We start from the raw sequence: 10,226 nt of genomic DNA on the forward strand, positions 1-10,226 counted from the left end.
TTGTGTTCAGAAGATTATCTAAAGCATTAACTGTGATTTTTTAAATACAACTTTGTAATAGTCTTAGAAATATGCAACTACTTGGTAGAAGGTATAGAGAGTGTATAAGCTTGGTCCTGAATGACTGTTGCTTTTTGAAATTAAGTGAGGCAAATTTATTGCTGGATTACTGTCACTTAATTAAAAAACAAAAACAAAAACAAGCAAACAGCAACCAAAAAAACCCCACATGCAACCCTAGCAAAGAATTTGTATCTTTTTTTTAGAACTGCAGTCTTAAACATGAATGCAAAATTTCACTGTTACTTCAGGAGAGGAGCAGTCAAGGTGTATAGTTTATTCTCTTAATTCTTCTTCATCTGACCACAAAGTAACCTCAATTGAGTTGAGTGAATTAACTGAATATGCCTGAAGCAAATAATAAGGTAATAGTAGCCAAAAGTACACTGATATCTTTAAAGTAATGTTTTGAAATATTTCCATTGAATCTTTTTTCTCCTTTTAAAAAATACATGCATATTACGTTGAAGGCTGCTAACACTACAAATTAGGGAGAAAAGATGGTTCCTTAACAAAACAACAAGAAGGCAGGAGTAAAAGGATATGGTTTTAAATCTAACTTTTAAGAATGAGCAAGAGTTGTAAATTCTACTGTGTTTGCAGTATAAATATTGCAGTGTTGAGTAAGCATATGACAAAAATAAAATGAAACTATTATTTAAACTGGGAGGGAGGGTTGTAAACAGTGTATTAGAAAGATACAGCTACATACACTTTCAGCTCTTACAGTCTTAAAGTTTGAGAATGGAAATGTTCAGATTTCTTGATAATGAAGAGTGAGATTTCTGGTTTTTGCCCAGATTAATTTAATAAAAAATCAAAAGCATTTCCAGCAAGAGTCACACTGTCTGTGTGTTTATTCATATTGAGTGGTGTATTAGTCTCACTGAACTGTGAGAGGAAAGCTTGGCAAATTCACCAGCAGTTGTCCAAAAAGCTACACTGCAAAATGTGCTGTCTAACATGAGTAACATACTCTCTGCATGGAATGCATAGAGCAGGACACACTTGTCAGAGATGCTCTACTTCATGCTGTGCCATCTCAGTGTAAACCCTGTCTCATTTCTAGTTTAAACTTAGCTAAACTGGGAAAACTGAGATACGGAAATGTAATTTCTATTGTCAGTGTTGTGGAGCAGAGTAGCACTGCTGGACAAATAATATAATGCTTTAGACTGTGGAACACCAGGAGTCTTTCATGTTCAGATTTCTAATTTTGAACTGAAATAAGGTTGGGAAAGGGTCACAACAAACAGTGAAGCAATAGCTTTGCTTTCATAGTGGATCTGTGTTGCTTTGCATTAATGAGTAAGTAACAAAAGCAGTGGAATATGGTTGTGTGCAAATGATGTTTAACACTATCAGTGAGGAAAATGTTTTGGCCAAGAAGTATCTGGAAAGTGTTTTTATTGTATAAGCAAAAGGCATGAGGTAAATTTTTAGTCTTATATCATGTTCTTGAGCATTTGAGACAACATAAAGTATTTAATACAAAGGCCTTTATATGTTTTACTCCAAATAACTGACCTGTCTGTCAGATTGCAGGCCTAGTGGTAGCTTTTTGGATACAGTATGTTACACAGAGATTTAAGAAGTTTATTGGTAGTTATAGTATTGTTTGAAGAGCTTATTAGTAGTTACAGTAGCCAGAAATTCACTTGTAGCTGGTTTTCATAGTGTCAGAAAGAGATTGAGTTTGGCTTGGTGTTGTCGTAAGCTCTTAACTATAAACAACAAAACCTGAAAATTGTATTTTATGTTGGGCTTGGTGTTTGATAAATCAAATAAGAAACACTGAAATCAAGGAAAAGCTCCTTCCTTGGGAGCACTCCAATTGTTAAAAAAAGCACAAACATGAGCACACACTTTTTTTTGGTCCTCTTTTTTTCTTTTTTTTTTTTTTTAACAGTTTCAGTTGTTTTTTCGAACAGCATTCCTGACTTCTGCGTATGTGTGGAGAGCCTGCTCCTATGGAATTTTGGTTGTGCATCTTCAAAATCCTTCTTTAGCAGAGCTCTTGCTTTCAGGGGTTGGGGAGAATCTAACAGAGCAGCCTGCATACATGATTCCCAGCTTTCATCAAGGTCTTCTTAAGACACAAGGATGGAGGTAGGAGAAGCACTCTCAATAACATGACTATATTAGCTTTATGACCAAAACATAGAGGTACACAGCTTTGTGCAGATGCTCCTGAATTTCAGTAGATTTCTGGCTTAGCTGTCAGTATACTTCTTATCTTAGACTTCTTTTCATCCTTTTTGTGTTCCTCATCCCCTTTTCTCACATACACGGCCTTCAATTTTATGTGAAAATTTTCTTATTCTCCTTACAGATAAAGTATATTTTAATAGCAGGGTAGAAAATATATAGTCGTGTTGTGTTGGATTTTTCCTTGGTTGGTTCGTTTGTTTGGGGGCATTTTGTAGTAAAGTTTAAAAAAAACCAAACAAACCCCACCCCTCAAAATCATTAAAAAAACCCCAACCTAGAATCCTGTAATTCATGTAAGGTTTTTTTCACATTTTGTATGGGTGGGTGGAATTACCTGCAAGTTTTCTTACTAATGTACTTACTGTAGAAAATACCATAATAGTTCTGCCAAGTCTTCATTTCATGGTGTGTACAGTTTAATTTTAGAGGGATTTACTCATGCAACAGAAAAACGCTCTCCATGCTTAAGCTAGAAGCTGAAAACAAATAGGCAATTGAAAGAACAGCATCTAGTTAAACACACAGTTTACAAATGAAGAATTTGGCTTGAATGTACAAATGAGAAATGTACTTCCAAAGGTATTGAATGTTGCAGCTGTCTCATTTAAATAATTTTCTTTCAATCTTTTAAGGTAAATCTACAAGTACAAAGCAGTATTTTCTCTTGCTGGGGGACATTTTTCATATTCTTTTCCCATGACAGTTGAAATAAATCTCTTACTACTGGCTAGCACTTTTGCTCACATCTGTCATTACTTTCCAAATTATCTATATGTGGTGGAGATTTTGTCTTTACCTTTTCTTCTCTTGACTTGTGCCTAGCACAGTTTCGTCAGGGGGACACCAGCTGTCACAGCATTTACAGTTAGGTTTATTTTGACTTTGCACTCAAGTTTTAATTTGCCATGATACTGGGTAAGTTGGACCTTAATTCAATCTAGTTAGCCTATTTTAGCTGTCTGATTTAAATATCAAACAGATAGTAAGCTGGGGGGGGGGGGTAGTGTAACTGTAAATATAGCTGCACCTGTATAAAATACACTGGAAATGGCTCTTTGATACAGTTCCTAAAGTTAGCATTCCTACCTGGATAGCTATATAAAAACAGTGTTGCTACAGCTACCTATAAGTTTACACTGGCAATCTCACTTTAATTGGCAAGGTTGTGGCCATGCACTCAGAATTCTAACAGATATTATTCTGCTTTATTATTGCAGGAGCAAAAATAGGAAGGGAGAAAAGAAAAACTCACTGATCTTTTCCCCATGTGGCCTGCCAAACCTTTTTTTTTGTGCTTACAGATAGCCCTGTTAGTTTGCAGAAGTTGTTTGTCGTGAACTGACTAGAAGGCTTATTGTAATGAAGTGGAGTGCTTGGGTCCATGCTGTGTAAGTAGCTTTTGTCTTAATAGTTTGGTATAAAAACTTTAAAGAAAGCATAATTCATGTTATCTAGGGAACTAGTAAAAGTACTGCACACCCTTAAATCTCCGGCATACTTTAGTCTAAGAAAATGATACCTGGCAGGCATGTGAACTCCAAGTCTCTTGCCTACTTCTTCAAGTAAAAGTAGCATGGTCATTCTAGGCTGAGGGCCAATGAACCCCTGCTCCTAATAAGAGATAAGTTACTATTCTTGCTAACAATCTGTTGTGGATTTTCTTAAATATATTTTTCCCCTGAAGTTAATTAAGAAGCACTTGTAAATCTGTCTGTCCAAAAATTGCAGTGAGAGTAAGCTGCAGAGGTAACAAAGGTCTTGAGGACTGATATAGTAGTTGATAGAAGCTTATTTTGAGATTGGCTCTTATTCCGTTATATATGAAAGTTGTTGGGGTTCACATCAATCTCCAGATGACCAAAAGTTAGATTAGAAAATAACCCAGACTTTTTTTGTTTTCTTTTGAAGTAAACATCTGTATAATCTTTAGTTCCTCTAATCAGACACAATTTGTCCAGTTACTGGTTCATGTCCCATTAAGGTTTTATGCACAGTTGACAATAAAGTCTAGAGCACTGTAAATAAGCAATCAGCTTGGCAATGGACAGATGTTTTATAAACATTTTGTAGTTTATTAATACAGCTGATGTTACTACATGAAAGCTAACATTCAGTAAGAAAATTCTGCATTAAGCTCTCAGTGTATGTTTCTATTTCCTTGAAGCATGGTAGACACCTTGGCATAACGTAGCAGCACATAATGGTTTGTGGGTTTTGAAAAGGTGCAGGCCATATTGTGCTGCCTCAAAAATACAAGGATTTCATCACCCTGAAGAGACATATCACTTATGAATTAGTCAATCTTGTGATGCTGATGTCTGTCATACTTTAGCAGCACGTAAATATTGGTGTTAAGACTGTAAATATCTCCAGTATTAACTGTGCTGCTGAAGTAAGGCTTTCCACTTCTGCACGCCAGTCATGGAAAAGGACATTTTGTGTATTTCCTTTGCCTTTTTGTTGCCACAAATTTGTATATTGTCTGTTTATAAACACTTTCTTGGCTTTTGTTTGTATTTTGGTCTATTCAGAAACAATATTTAGAACTTCATAGTGTATGATGGTAAATATAGGATAGACATATATAACTTTGTGTTGGTTTACCTGAAAACTGAGCTTTTTAAAGAAGCCATCTCAAGCTACACCTGTCGAACAATGCTTTGGTAAGTGTGTTTGTTTATATTTTTTTAAACTATAAAAATTATGTTACTTTAATTGTCAGTATTTCTTTATTAAAACTCTTAAAACTGGTTATTCATTTTTTACAGCACTTTCTAAATGAATGGAACTGGGAAATTTTTGGTCATGCTTTTAACAAAGAGAACTCACAAAGCAAAAGTGTCTTTCAAATTTTTTAACAAAACCTATTAAACACTTCATTTCTTAAACCGCTTGACTATAGATCCATAACTGTTTTATGGTTAGAAGTTTAAACTGTGGATCTGACTGCGAATTTACTAATTTTTTTTTTCTCATCTTCCACTAAGATTTTTCTCTTGCAGGAGAATCTTTCATTGAGATGATTGAAATCGCTGCAGTGAGAATGGAAATTACTTGGGCTCCTTTCCTTTTAAAAGCTGCATGCAAGAACTGTGTGGTGAGTCAAATGTAGACTAATGGTTATGTAAATGTCACTAATTTTAGATACAGATCTGAAAGTGTGTTTCCTTTTAAGATTTTATTTTCTTCACTATCATGACTCAGTATCACTTGCTAATCTAATTTTATTAGCCCTGTTGTATTTTACCATTTAAAATACACATGCCTTCTTCAATTAAATGCTCGCAGAGTCAAGTTTATATATCATATAGATGTTTTAAAAGGAGGAAGAAAGCTTATCTGCGCTGGGGATTTGTTTTCACTTCAGCCTTCACAAGCCTGCTACTGGTGCAGTTGCACAGGTACAAACATGATGTAGATGAATATGAATCCAAGTTTTTATAATTCATAAATTTGCATTATTTGACTGCATAGAATTTCAGCCTGGTGTATGTGCTGCTAAAAATTACGCTTTTCTTGTTTGCAACTGCTACGGATTTGAACTGTTGAAACTACTGATGGCTAAAATTTCCAATTTAGTTCAGACCTGAGCAGTTCTCAGCAGCAAACCTATGCATAATTAGATAGCCTACGTCTTTTTATAAAGTACACTTCCATGTGTACCTTTATCTATTACAGCTCTCAAGATACGTGACCAAACTGAGGTTGATTATTTAGAAAAAATATGCTATCTGGCTCAAAGGTGAATAGCTTTCTCACTGAATTTCTTGAAGTAGCACTATGTTATATTTGTTTATTTTTAACTGCTTAACACTGAAGACCTGCACATACATTTCAGCCATTTGAAAACTTAGAATTGCTTGGCTAGACCAGATTCTGTGAGTTATAAAAGAAAAAGATGTTATTCTTCTACTATACCACATCCTTTAAAGATCACTGATTTTTGTCAGCCCACTGCAGACTTCTGCTAGCAGGGGGCCATCCATCCTGTTGCTCTTGTTGATCTGGTATTTTAATATATCCAGGATTTTTCCCAGGGACTTGTATGAGTAGATAGGAATCTAAGGAGCTGATCGGAAAGACTTGAAAGCATGCAACAAGTCTATTTGCATGGCTTTGTCAAAGTCCAGTGGCCAAACCGTGTGTTCCTGACTACTTCATTGTGCCCATGTAGGCCTTTATAGGAACGGACTGCTTCCTTCTGGTTCGCCATGCAAACCCCTATCGCTGGCACAAAGCAGGAGATGGCAGGGAACGGGAAGAAGCAGAAGGGCGAAGGTTGGACCACCTTGTTCGTTGGCCCTAGCAACTTAGAACAGTTCAGTGACAGGATGAAAACACAATCTGAGCACTTGCAGAACCAGAGTTCAACTGAGGAACCAAAGTTCCTGTCAAGATTAAGAAAATGACTTGAAGTGCTTATGAAGGCCTACTCAAATGATTTGGATCCTAAACCTTTGGAAAGGATGTTGTATTTTTCGCATGGTTCACAGGTGACTTAAATAATATTAGCAGTTATATTTTCCAGAGGTTTGCCTGCACGGATGGTGCCATAGGCTGTGACCAAATCAAACCCCCTCTGCCTTGCGACTCTGGGATCCTAAGGATTGTGCCTGATGTGAGAAAGGAAGGCTCACTGTTTTCAGTTCAGGTGCTTATTTTCTGCTAGGCTTAGGAACTGCACAGGAAAAAGATGCCTAACTCACATAAAAGAGAAAGAAAAGGAAGGCCTACTTGAAAATAAACTGAGACTAATAGCTATATAGGTGTGAAGATGTCTAGTGAGAGGAGCATGTCTAAAAATCTGGTATTGAAAGATTTGAGCTGAGAACAGGGGAAAGACAGATCTGATAAACTGGAAAATCTGAAGGATTGAAATAGTTTAGCAAAGATTTGGGGTTTGTTTCTTGAAATTGGAAGAAGCAGCAGCCTGACAGAAGGGATCTGGCTTGAAGCAAAGAGAACAAGTCAGGCTTGGGGGAAAGGGCTCGCACACTTCAGATCATTCCTAACATTCACTAGGGTATTCTGCACTTGAGATCCAGAAGGGAATGTAGACTGTTAAGTAGTAGCTTTTGCTGTCATCTGCAAAATGACTGTCAATTTCATTCCCCTCATCATATTCCACATAGAAAAGAGCAAGCTTATTAGTACCCTCAGCTACTACTTTGTGGATTTTGGTCCTGAAAAGGAATCCCAAAATAACAGAGTAGTTAAGGAACGAAAGGACCTCTGGAGATCATCTAGTTCAAGCAGGGTTGGGCAGAGCAGCTTCTTTAGGGCTGTGTCCAGTCAACTTTTGAATATCTTCAAGGATGGAGACTCTGCAACCTGTCCTGTTGAGACAGAATATCATGCAGTTCATTTTGTACCTGTTGCCTTCTGTCCTATCACTGGACACAACGGAGAAGAGCCTGCCTATGTCTTCTTTACTGTCCCTTTCCTCCATCAGCAGGTGTTTAGAAACTTTGATAAGATCACACAAACACAAGCTTTTTCTTCTCCAGGCTGGAGTCTCAACTCTCTCGGCCTTTCTTCGTGTGAAAGATTGTTCAGCTCTCTCATCATCTTTGTGGAAGTAAATAAAATACTTCAACTAATAAGGGGAATTAAAATTCAAAGGGGGAAATGTTTTTGTGGGGAAAATACACAAAACACAACCTGATAACTGTAAAAAGAACATGAAGATCACAAAATGAAAAGGTAAGAGGTTAGGTAACTCCTACTTTAAGATTCTGCAATCTTCATTTGCCCCCTTGTGTCAGTGTACAATGAAGCAATCTTTGTGATCACACAGAATGTTCAACCTAACGATAGGACTGGCTGGGTGTGGGTGCTGGGCCAGGGAAGATGTTTTTGGGCAGTGCCAGCAAGAAGCTTAATGCTGCTATAGGTGCTGCAGATTAGTAGAAAATTCTGTAGGCAATGGAATAACTGCTACAAGTAGAGGAAACCATGTCTTCGTGGTCACGTCAAGTGAGAATTCCTGAGAATTGGATGAGGTGTTTATTTTTCTGCCTTTATTCTTATATGATTCTAAACAAGTTACTGGGCCTTGGCTTCTGTAGTACTTGTATTCCTCTTTAATTTAGAGGTGCCTAACTTAAGACTCTTATGTCTGAAGGAAACACTGGCAGTTTACATTTGTAGGTGAGTTTCTTGGGAGTTGTCATTTGAATTAAAATATTCTGTAATGTTATGTCTCCCAACAGCCTCCTATCTTGTTAAAGCGTACCTCAAACTGTGGCATACTGTGATAGTTTCTACACCTCCATGTCACATTTAAAATAGGGATAATAGAAACTTAGCTGAAGGGCTGTTGGGGTTTGGTTGTTTAAAAAAACGAAACACTTTTGTTTAGTAGCTGTACTAGAGTACATTTCCTTTTGGAATTTTCTATGGCATTCTTCAATTCTGATGTTGGAGGAAGAGGCGAGTATTGCGCATCTTTTAAAGACAAGATCTGCAATCAACTTTTCTTGTTGCCGGCTCAAGTTGAGAAGCAGAGTTTCCATGTTGTTTATTCATGGTCTATTTGTGCAGTCCTGTGAACTCCAAAACAGTCTGATTTTTGTCCTGTCTTGTCACTGATTCATTTTGCAAATGTGACTCTTATTATTAAATACTTGTACCATTTTTGAATGTCATTTCATAAGTAACATCTTCAATATTCTGTAAAATATTCTGTACACTGAAGGTAATGTTCATGTTTCAACTTCATCATGTTTGACAATAAATTTACCTGTGAAGACCTATTTTGCAGAAAGAATGAACTAGTTGTACAGTGGTAAGCAGTGCATTGTTGAAAATGTAAGGTGACTTAGACCTGTGTATTTAGCACTTCTACAGGCCATTGTTCTTCAAATTTCAAAAGCGGTTTTCTTGGTACTGCACATGGCACTCTTTGCTGAGTGAGAGTGGTCTATACTGAGTATTTGGATACAGAGATCTGAAAATGTTTCAGCTTTTCCCTTAGTCATGGTATCTTGTTAAGTATTGAGGGAAGTCTGTCCTAGACAGGTAGCAGTACTAACAGTAATGATGGAAATTTGAAATGTTTAGACTTCCTTTATCTTCTTCATCACAGCCTGTCACGGAAATCACAAGAAATGATAGAAATATATCCAAAGTGGCGAGCTGCTATTTTACCACGGTGTAACTTGAAGCCAAGCAGCAATTCTTCATGTAAGAAACAAGTAAACAAAAGGTTTAAAATGTATTTGAAGGAAAACACTACATCTGAGATATATGTGAATCTCCTTTCTAAGGTGGAAGTTGCGTGTATCAGAATAAAATGTTTGCCTATAAAGAGAAATAAGAAAGAATTATGGAAAAAATGCAGTAGCATGAGTGACAATGCTCATCTTTCTGTGAGGGGGATAATAATGTTTGGAGTATTTTTCACTACATAGTTTATTTCTGTTAGAATTTATTTAATGGCTTTCAGGTGCAGTTTTTTTCCACATTTTATTCACTTATAATAGCTCTGTATTTGTTAATAAATCAAATTTGAATTTATCTAATATTGCTTCTGTCTCTTAATGTAAAATTTGAACCTTATGTTTGAAAGTTCTGAAATTAAAAAATTAATTATAGCAGCATTTATCCAGTTTGTATCTTCAATCTAAAGTATACAGTGTTGAGTAGCTAAAGACTGACTTAGTTTCTGTTGAGAGATGGGAACAATATATCCATATTGTTCTTTTCTGCTGTTTATAGCCATAGGAGACAGACATGGATAGAAAGTTTCACATTTTCCTATGTTTCTGCAGGGCAAGCAGTGGCTTTATTACCTATAAAGGAATGTTCTGTAAGCAGCTTTTACACTTTCAAGTGGTTTTAAAAGTAAAATATTTTGGAATTTCTCAACAAATACACAGAAAAACTTTAAGTATTACAAAATTTGAAGTATATAAGGCATAAATTATAGCATATAAAATCTCAGATGTATACAT

At 36.3% G+C, this 10,226-nt stretch overlaps 1 long non-coding RNA gene across 6 annotated transcripts in view; it reads left to right on the top strand.

Moving 5' to 3' along the window:
- LOC113949669 overlaps positions 1-9,789 on the top strand; it is a 54,724-nt gene extending 44,935 nt beyond the window's left edge. For 3 of the 6 annotated variants that reach the window (XR_003528515.1, XR_003528518.1, XR_003528513.1), the window contains 4 exons: positions 267-425; positions 1,970-2,169; positions 3,573-3,659; positions 5,274-9,789. This is a non-coding gene — a long non-coding RNA (uncharacterized LOC113949669). Of the gene's footprint in view, positions 1-266; positions 426-1,969; positions 2,170-3,572; positions 3,660-5,258 lie in introns of all 6 variants that reach the window. The other 3 variants (XR_003528516.1, XR_003528522.1, XR_003528523.1) reach the window with 3 other exon arrangements.
- Positions 9,790-10,226: the final 437 nt, after the last annotated feature.

The sequence above is a fragment of the Corapipo altera genome, unplaced genomic scaffold, assembly GCF_003945725.1.
Source record: "Corapipo altera isolate COAL_440 unplaced genomic scaffold, ASM394572v1 0, whole genome shotgun sequence".
NCBI classification, from domain to species: Eukaryota; Metazoa; Chordata; class Aves; order Passeriformes; family Pipridae; genus Corapipo; species Corapipo altera.